The 10319-nt window shown below is 37.1% G+C and overlaps 1 long non-coding RNA gene across 4 annotated transcripts in view; it reads left to right on the top strand.

Annotated features, from left to right (window-relative positions):
- The first annotated feature begins 882 nt into the window (after positions 1 to 882).
- LOC131510220 (uncharacterized) overlaps positions 883 to 10319 on the top strand; it is an 81260-nt gene continuing 71823 nt past the window's right edge. For all 4 annotated transcript variants that reach the window (XR_009260948.1, XR_009260945.1, XR_009260947.1 and 1 more), the window contains exons 1-4: positions 883 to 3185; positions 5942 to 6061; positions 6174 to 6285; positions 9136 to 9264. This is a non-coding gene — a long non-coding RNA (uncharacterized LOC131510220). The remainder of the gene's footprint in view (positions 3186 to 5941; positions 6062 to 6173; positions 6286 to 9135; positions 9265 to 10319) is intronic.

Here is a 10319-nt window from a genome sequence, read left to right as displayed (position 1 = left end):
GCTTTGTGAAAAACAACCCCAGTGCGCATGCGCACGCCGCGGCTGCTGTCCGCCCTCCCTGCGCGTCCCCTCCCGCGCCCGGCTCGCTCCCTCGCTCGCTCGCGGGTACAGTAGGTGTACAGCTAAGGGAAGAAGACACGGGCTGTCGGGAGGCTGAACCTGACTTCTCTTCATTGTGGGCTCCTATTGGTAGGCAGGCTACCGTAAACCCTCGACGTGCTATCTGGAGCCCCTTACCGAGCACACTCTAATAGATAATGAAAGAGTGGGGCACTGGGGGACAAGCGCCGGGTGGGGAGATGTTTGCAAAACCAAGTAGGGATAAACTGCTGAGTGACCAGACCGAAGCGAGCGTTACCGGCGCTGCAGGGTTTTGCCCACTACTTGGATGGAAGGAGGAAAAAGTGATGTGTGAAGAAAGATGGGGGAAGGGGAGAAACCGGTTGGGCAAGCGGCTGGTTGCCGAGCATAATCTAACGAATTTCAAAAAAAAACGTAATAAAAACTAGACAAGAAACAATGTTCGTAGACAAGAGCATTCTTGGCTTGGATTATTTAAAAGACCAGTGCGTTGTAGGCAGAGTGGAAGGGAGCTCAGTCGAGGCCAAAGGAGCCTTACAAGAGAAGACCAGAAGGAGCAAGAAAGAGAGGCAACTATGATCAATAGTTTTTTTTTTTCTTCTTCTTCTTTTTTTAATCAATAGGTTTTGCTTACTCCTCGACTGCTTTTTCTTCCATCTCTTAATTAGATAGAAACGAAAAGCAACCAAGTTGTTTGCATGATGACGCCAGGGGGGAAAAGGCCTGACCACTTCCTAGAAGGAAGAAAAGAGGCTTTTTAAAGACACCACCTACAGCTAGATTTGCAGGGTATGACATGATTACAACTCCTGTGTCCAGAGGATTAAAAATAGAGTTTGGCCTTAAAAAGTACCACTTTATAAGAGGCAACATGACATAGTGTTTTAACTGACCTCATGTTCACAACAGAATCGAAAATCTTTGTTAGAAATTAGTGAAGCCTGTAAGATGGTTTTTAAAAAGCATGATGTGGTATATAAATAGAGCTTAATTTTGTAAAGTTCTAATATTAATTTTTATAAGTCCAACGGTCTTAGACTGTTCAACATTGTAATCCTCTTAATCAAAGACAAGTAAATTTATATTGTGAACATTTTGGTAACAAATGGCAATGTTTTCATAAACTCACACTGGGATTCAAAGCATAACAGCATAAACTTTTCTAGATTTTTGCAATCAACAGAGCTGCTTCTAAGAGAAATGTAGATGGAAAAATAGGAATCTGGAACTATATATTCATAATTAAATACACTGGAAGATTTTTGACCGCTCTCATTGGTTTACTGTTTTCTTGCTTTTTGGGGAAGAAACAATTTCGTTGGATTTTAGTTGACAAGGTAGTTATCTTGGCTTCAGCATTATATATAAATATGCAAATTATTTGGAGAGTTAATGGGCAGGCCATTTATCTCTAATAAAGTTTAGATGGCTATGCTTAAAACTGAATTTGTGTATCTGAGTGGGAAACAGCCTTTTTTCTTTTTTTTTTCCCTCTTGGTTGACACCTGGTGGAAATTCATTCTGGTTGTTCAAGTAGTTGGAATTTTGTACTAGCTTTGGTAACAGATACTACTTGGGTTTTTTTGCCACCTAGTGGTAAAATGGTGAATTTGCTAAAATGTCAGCTTCTCAGCTTTAGGGTCAAATGATACTTGTGAAGCATTCAAATGACATTGGGCAAGAAATGGATTTAAAAGTGCAGTACACAATGAGGACTTCATTACTAAATTTGTTTTAAACACCTCAGGGCTCGTGAACAATGGCTAAATTGTTCAGAAGTTTAAGTAAAAATTTTCTTGTCGTAATATAACTTCTATCTGAAAAAATAAGAATCAGTTTTTTAAATGAACTAGAATTGCATTTAATCAGAAAGAACCCTAAGAGATTTACTTGTAGTTTCGAAAATTGTTTTACCACATTAAATGATTCATTCATGGGGCTATAGGGCATTATTACTTCTCTTAGAAGCTTTTAGGATATTGTAAATTACTGTCTTTATTACTTACTTTGCTATTTCTCTTTATTTTCTCTCTGTGTCTTCATAAACACTTCCTAAACACCTCTTAAACTAATTGACAAGTTGCCAGGAAATTCTTATCCCCTGTCACTTTTACTTAAGATTCTGCTCATTTATCCTAATTATCACCTTTCTTTGATTTGGATTTGGTCATGTAACTATTTAAGTGTCTAAACTTGAGTTTACTTGCTTTACTTGCTTCATTTTGTTTACTTCCTCCTATTTGTTCAAACTCTGGAAACACCAGAAACAAACAAACAACAAACAACCCTGGCACCTTTAAATTCCTGTTTGTGTTTTCAGTTTTTTAAAAATTTATTTATGTGAGTAATATCTACATCCAGTATGGGGCTCAAACTCACAACCAGAGATCAAGAGTCTCATGCTCTTCCAACTGAGCCAGCCAGATGTCCCTTTGTTTTTGTGTCTAAAAGGAAAAAAAAAACACTTTGACTAAATTTTGGACTAAATGTTTTCTCTTGTGGCTTTTGTAACCTCCCCTTTTCAAAACTCCTTGTCTAAAACTCTGCCTTTGAGATAACTTGAAAAGTACTTTAGGTGTTTTCTTGGTCTTCTGGACTTGTCTTACTGGGCCCTTATTGTATTTTGCATTAAGTTTAAGCTATTCATCTTTACCACTAAGGCTCTTTCCTACTGCACTCCAGCCTACGTCTCCTATGCCTTCTCCTCCTACTCCTCTGCTGACTCTCTATACTCCTGTCAAGTGCATCTTCTGTCCCCTTTGTTAGCCTGTCTCGCTGTTGCCAGTGTGCAGTTGCATGCCGTTTTCTGTGCCCAGAACAACATCTCACTGCTGTTAACTCCTTTCCCTTCTTCTAACCCCTCTACTAGACTCAGTTGGGCACAACTGAATAAAATTCCAAGTAGGCAGAATAACTAGCTCCCCCTTCCCTTTTTACAACTTCTTCAGAGCTTAAGTAGAAATCCCTCTTTATGGTATTTGTTCCTTGGATTTTAAATTCGATGGCTGTTCCACCTTACTGTACAAAGGATTAAACTCAAGCTCAAGAACTCTATCTAAAACTGACAAATGATGATCACTATCAAGATATTTTGTATTCATGTGGTAAGTAAAAATTACTGCCAAGTCTGGAGATTTTTACATAATATGTCATAGTGCTCAATATTATTAAAAAAACACCAAGCCATCTCAACAGAAAGTTTTCATGTATGATTGTAAGAAAAACCACACCAGGAGCCAGACCTATTCTTAAAAAAAAAAAAAAAAAAAATGAAATCCATGTTTAATCCTTATTTCAACTAACACTTGATTGTCTTACGTAGTGTAGAACTAAGGGTGTTTGGTTTTTGTTTTCTTTTTGTTTCAATTTCATATTTCAGGATTTTGTGAATCTGACTTAACTCTTTAACATCCTCAAAATACAATGACTTTGGTGCAAAGACTGGAGGCAAGATTTGCTATGTTATTAGCAAAATAAGTGAGTTTTTTTATATTTGATAGTGAATTAGATGGTGTATTTATGTTCTTCATACTTAATAGACATTCAAATGTATTCTGAATTTCATCATAAATTTCAGTTCCAAATTTCTATTTCTGTTCTCCCTCCTCATTAAGATGTAGTATGTGTTATGTGAACACCAGTTGATCTTTTATTTTTGATGTCTTTTTTTTTTAAAGTATGTTTTTTTTAAAGGTTATTTTATTTATTTAGAGAGAGAGGGAAAGAGAGAGAGCGAGCATGAGCTGGGTAGGGGCACAGGAAGAGAGAGAGAACCCCAAGCAGGCTCTGTGCTATGCAGGCTCTGCACTATCAGCACAAAGCCTAACTCAGGGCTCTATCTCACTAGCCATGAGACCTTGACCTGAACCAAAATCAGGAATCCAGTGCTTAACCAACTGAGCCACCCAGGTACCCCTTGATTTTTTAATTTACAGTAAAGTCATCCATAATTCTATCCACCCAGATATACCACTGTTAACATTTTGTTACATTTCCATCTAGATAAACAACTAATAAAGAATTATTAATAATAAGCATTATTGCATTGCTGGTGAAGTAAAGACAATGATTCATATCAATTAAAATTCTCTGACAACAGATTTGATTAGTGGCTCCAAGGGAAAATCTCTTGAATGAATTTGTAACACTTAGGTCCTGCTAAATTAGATGACTTGGTAAAGTTTATTCATGTAGGCTTGAGTGGCATCGGGCCTATGGGGAGAATCAGAAATGCTAAGTTTCTTTTTTGAACTATTTTATGACTTTTGACCTGGCACAACTTTATGTAATGAATGTAAACAAAATCTAATTATAATAGCTAACATTTTCTGATGATTACTGAGTTTTAGTGGAAAGTATAAGTGAATGCAACAAGTTCTCAGTTTTTTTTTACCTGAAATTCATATTTTGCTAAATGGAATTTCATATTCGATATCTCACTTAGAGAATATTGCCTTTCCAGTCATCTACATTTTTTTTCTGTTGATGAAGAGGATCCTTATTATTGATGATTTTTACAACCCGAAACTTATTATTTACTGTCACTATTTTTTCAATACTGTTTAATGGAAGCATTTTCCAAGGGTCTGTTATGTAAGGTTAGTTTTATTTATTGTTGTTTATTATTATGTTATCATACTTAAAAACTGTAAAAAAAATTATTTCTTCTCATTCATTTGAATCAGCTTAGTTTTCCTGTTACTATTTTTTCTGTTGTTGAGGAATTTTACTTGTTATCCCATTGAAGAAGTAGCCATGATGGAGGAAGAGTTTGTTGAGAAATGCTGTAAGGAGGAAAGGCAGTTTAAAAGTTTGCTGCATCCAGAACTCTAAGTGTTTCAAATGATCTTTTGTTTCAGAGTCAGGAAACAAGTTACATGATAGCTAAGCTTTGAAATCACACATTTAATCTGTGACTTAGTAAATTCACATGTGGCTTAATCAGGAATTGGTTTTATATTTTTTGTTTTTGTAACATGAACATTTTTCTTTTAGTTTATGAATAAGCTACTTAAATCAATGCATTTCAGTGGAAACTTGAGGCAACTGAAATTTTCTGCCCCAAATTGATATAAAATTGATATGTAATTGATATAGTCAGTTGATAATTGGTTTTTGTAGAGCGTATGAATTTCCAATTATTTTGCTGTGGAGAATCTGGTAGGACCTTAATGCTTTAATATTTTAGACTTTGAAACATATATCTCTTTGAAACATATAACTCTTCAAAACTCTTTGAAGAGTTTTGTGGATATGGGGTACACATGCTGTTGTGAAGATGCACAAAGCATCTGAAGTGAGGAGCAGAATTAAATCATTAATAATCTACAAATTGGGGCACCTGGGTGGCTCAGGTCATGATCCCAGGGTAGTTGGATTGAGCCCTGTGTGAAGCTCCATGCTTAGCGTGGAGCCTGCTTGGGATTCTCTCTCTCTGAACCGCTCCTCTGCTCCTGCTCTCATGCTCTCTCTCTCTCTCAAATTAAAAAAAAAAAATAAGTGAGTAATTTACAAGTTGAAATAATATAGTGTATCTTTGTCTTTAGAAAGTGGGAGTAATGTTTTAGTAAAGTCAAAATAATTTTGTAACATACGGGTTAAAGACAAAATTAGGAAGCTAGAGTAGATTGAATTTTACCTACTAATTTTAATGTCCAAATCATCTTTTACACTCTTACAGATAAGGAATACTTTATTTCTGCCAATGGGCCCCTTGAGTGGGAGAAGCCTTTTAACTCTAATTTTTCATTTATTTTTGTCTTTTGATATTATTTCAATCTGTTTTGGTGAAACTTGGTAGAAGCTCTAGAAAGATAAACGTATAAGAAGATACTGAACTTAGCCTGACCTCTCCCCTTAGGCTTTTCTGCAAATGAAGAGGAAGGAGAGAAGAACCTTTTAGAAAGAGTCGCTTGATAAATAAGTGGCCAATGGCAGGGGAATGATTGTCAAATAGAGTCATGATCCTAAAAAGGATAAGGTGAGAAGAACAAATGGTCATTCTCTTACTGTTTCTAGCACAAGCCTTTCTCATTGTCATGAACTTCAATGTTTTTGTATTCTAATCACATTATTTTTTTCTGTCTCTGCAGTGATCACTCTAAATGAAATGAAGTGTTGGTTGCTGGCTTGGAGACAGCAGCGGCCAATAGTTAAGAGGACAAAGCCAATTAAGTGAACTCTTGAAAAATCACCAAAACATTGGTAAGTGAACTCTTGAAAAATCACCAAAAAATCACCAAATCTTCAGAGAGTAGTGTGAGGGTGAAGGGCAAGAGATCTGTCTCTGGGAGGATATGGAGACAGAGAAGGATGACAGGAGAGTTACGGTCTTCTCAAGACATTTCTCAGTGGTCAGGCTCACATTCAAAGAGTGGACATGGCACAGGCATGACTAAAGAAAGTCAGGGAGACTTTTCATGGGATCAGGAAGCCTGTCTGATAACTGAAAATGGGGCAGGGGGGCAGGCTAGGTGGGATGAAACAAGTTTTTCTTTTAGAGGTATATAGGACATACATACATTGGCCAGGAATTCCAGAAACCACCAGCTTGTTTGCTAGGTGAGGGGTGTGTGTGAGAGAGAGAAAGAGATCACCGTTAAAACAATCAGAATACTAGCATATTTTATGGCAGCCACTGTGCTTTCTGCTCATTATCTTATCTGGTCCTCTTAACAGCACTATGAGGTAAATACTATTGTATCCATCCTATAAACAAGGAAACCAGCTTGGAATAATGAAGTAACTTGTCCATACTCCCACAACTAGTAACAGATGGTACTAGGATTTGAATCAATTCTCTTAATCAGTAGGCCATGCTGAAAGCCAGGCAGTAGACTTATTTATCAGTAAACCTCCAAGAAGGCTTCTGTAACCATCCTCTCCTCCCTAGTTTGGATTATATGTTCCTCTTCTTTGTTCACAACACCTTTTAATGCTTATTTTTGAGACAATGCAAGAAACAGAGTGCAAGCAGCGGAGGGGCAGAGAGAGAGAGAGACACAGAATCTGAAGTGGGCTCCAGGCTCTAAGCTGTCAGCCCAGAGCCCGACATGGGGCTCAAACTCATGAACCGTGAGATCATGACCTGAGCTGAAGTCTGACGCTTAACCTATTGAGGCACTCAGGCGCCCCTCACAACACCTTTTGAAAACTTTGTTTCTTAACAATATTTTGTGTGGTTTATTTTACTGTGTCTTCCATGCCCTCACTTTTTTTTAAGTTTTTTTTTCTTAATGCTTCTTTATTTCTAAGAGAGAGAGACAGAGAGAGAGAGAGAGAGAGATAGAGAGGGAAAGTGTGAGTGGAGGAGGGCAGAGAGAGAGGGAGACAAATCCGAAGCAGGCTCCAGGCTCTGAGCTGTCAGCACAGAGCCTGATACAGGACTCGAAGTCATGAACTGTGAGATCATGACCTGAGCTGAAGTCGGAGGCTTAATCGGCTCAGCCATCCAGGCGCCCCTCAGGGGTACTCTTATCTAGGGCTCAAGTGTTAATCATTTTTATGTCTGCAGTACTTAGCATAGTGCCTGGCACATAATACACACTTAATAAATTGTGTACTGACATGTGGTAAGTTGATAAAGGAATGTTATCTTTAAGCAATTTTCCATTGAAAGATTGTCGAATCTTATGGGAAGTTTTTCTAGATACCCACATGAAACCACATGAGGCTGATGAATTAAAAATAAGATATAAGTTCAGGGGCAGCTGGGTGGCTCGGTCGGTTGAGCGTTCGACTTTGGCTCAGGTCATGATCTCACAGCTCATGAGTTTGAGCTCTGTGCTGATGGCTCAGAGCCTGGAGCCCGCTTCGGATTCTGTATCTCCCTCTCTCTCTGCCCCTCCCCCACTCGCACTCTGTGTCTCTGTCTCAAAATAGATAAACATTAAAAAAAAATTAAAAATTAAAAGAAAATAAGATATAAGGTCAAACCATCATTTTATAAGTGTGTGCTGATTGCCTCAAGGTCATCATCATGATGTATTTATTGTCCGATCCCAGTTGAAGTAAACTGCCTTTACTAAAGTAAAGATTACTGCCTTTATTAAAGTAAAGTTTTATGGTTTTAAAGTAATAATCATATTAAAATACATATATCACTTTTCAGCATTTTTCTACTTTTATTGGATACATTATTTACAATTAATGAACAAAGAATCTTCCAGCTTGCTTTTGATTGCTTAGGAAAAATGCTGTTGTGTGCCATAGCAGAGAGCAAAATACCTGACTATAAGAATTTGGGAAACTTAAATGAAACTTGCTTATCTATATTTTTAATATAGTTTCATATCTGCCATTTAATAGAAGTATTTTGAACAGATTTGCAAGTAGGTCATAGAAATCAAAGATCTTGATTTTGTAATATTTTATTTGCTATATATGTATTGAGATTATGTGTAGGTGATACCTATCTTAGAAATTAAAATCAGGGCGCCTGGGTGGCTCAGTCGGTTAAGCGGCCGACTTCGGCTCAAGTCATGATCTCGCGGTCCGTGAGTTCGAGCCCCGCGTCAGGCTCTGTGCTGACAGCTCAGAGCCTGGAGCCTGTTTCAGATTCTGTGTCTCCCTCTCTCTGACCCTCCCCCGTTCATGCTCTGTCTCTCTCTGTCTCAAAAATAAATAAACGTTAAAAAAAAAATTAAAAAAAAACCCAAGAAATTAAAATCACTAAAAACATTTCTGAAGACAAACACTTTTCATTTATAAGTTTGGTAAATTTGACAGTCAGGTATTTGAAAACCTGGTCATTGAAAAAATATATTGGGGCACCTGGGTGGCTCAGTCGGTTAAGCGTCTGACTTTGGCTCAGGTCATGATCTCGCGGTCCGTGAGTTCGAGCCCCGCATCGGGCTCTATGCTGACAGCTCAGAGCCTGGAGCCTGCTTCGGATTCTGTGTCTCCCTCTCTCTCTCTGCTCCTCCCCCATTCATGCTCTGTCTCTCTCTGTCTTAAAAATAAACATTAAAAAAAAAATGAAAATATTAAAAATGAAAATATATATTATTTAAAAATTATTTTGCATATATTTTCAAAATTTTTTTTATTTTTAAGAACAGTGAAATACTTAGATTGAAAACACTACAATATTTGCTGTGGAGAAACAGAACTTTGTGGATTTATGAATGGAAATGAGATATAACATTCTGGATTCTTACAAGAGAGCAGAAAGTATGAGCAATGGTAAGTGCTGTGGATTATTTTTTGAAAAGTTTTTATCCAAATACCAGTCAGTTAACAGAGTGTAATATTAGTTTCAGGTGTATGTTACAGTGATTCAAGACTTCCACATAACACAAGTTATGTACTCATCACAAATGCCCTCCTTAATCCGCATCACCTATTTAACTCCTCGCCCTACCCACCTCCCACATGGTAACCATCAGTGTGTTCTCTGTGGTGAAGAGTCTGTTTCTTGGTTTGCCTTTCTCTTTTTCTCACCTTTGCTTGATTGTTTTGTTTCTTAAATGGCTGTGGATTAAATGTATGTGTATAAATTTAACTTCTGAATGGTGAATTAATTTTCCTTTAATAAATGAAAGAAAAGTTCTGAGGATGTGTTTAATGTATTATCTTGCATATTTTTTAAAACTTAGTTTTATTTATTTTGAGAGAAAGACAGAGAAAGCAGGTGGAAGAGGGGCAGAGAGAGAGGGAGACAGAGAATCCCAAGCAGGCTCTGTAGTGTCAGTACGGAGCCCGATTCTGGGGTTGATGTGGGGCTCGAACCCACAAACCGTGAGATCATGACCTGAGCTGAAGCCAAGAGGTGTACAGTTAACTGACTGAGCCACCCAGGTGCCCCGCTATCTTGCATATTTTACTAAACAAAGGAGATCAATGATAAAATTGTACAATTAACAAAGGTACAACATGATAGTTAAATTTAGAGAAAGAGTGTGGTCTGTGAGTAGAAATTACAATTATGTAATTAATTTTAAATTTTCATCTCTGGCAGCCAGAACTTTTAGTTTAAAATTTATAAAAGAAACACAATATCAATTATGGGACTCAAAAGAGCTTTAAATGTATGGTATACAATGTTCAATCTGTCAATGTAGGGCCCATTAATTAATTGAATTGTTACTTTTTTACAATATGGCTTTTTCTCCCCAAAATTGTTTAGTTATTAAGAAACAACTATTAAAATGATAGAAACACTGTTTTCTACAAATTTATGTATTTGGCCTTCATTGTTTTATAATATTTCAAAAGCATATTTTCTTATAATACTATAC

This window comes from Neofelis nebulosa, chromosome 1 (assembly GCF_028018385.1).
Source record: "Neofelis nebulosa isolate mNeoNeb1 chromosome 1, mNeoNeb1.pri, whole genome shotgun sequence".
NCBI classification, from domain to species: Eukaryota; Metazoa; Chordata; class Mammalia; order Carnivora; family Felidae; genus Neofelis; species Neofelis nebulosa.
The sequence above is the reverse complement of the archived record's forward strand: the minus strand, read 5'-3'. Positions and strand labels throughout refer to the sequence as shown.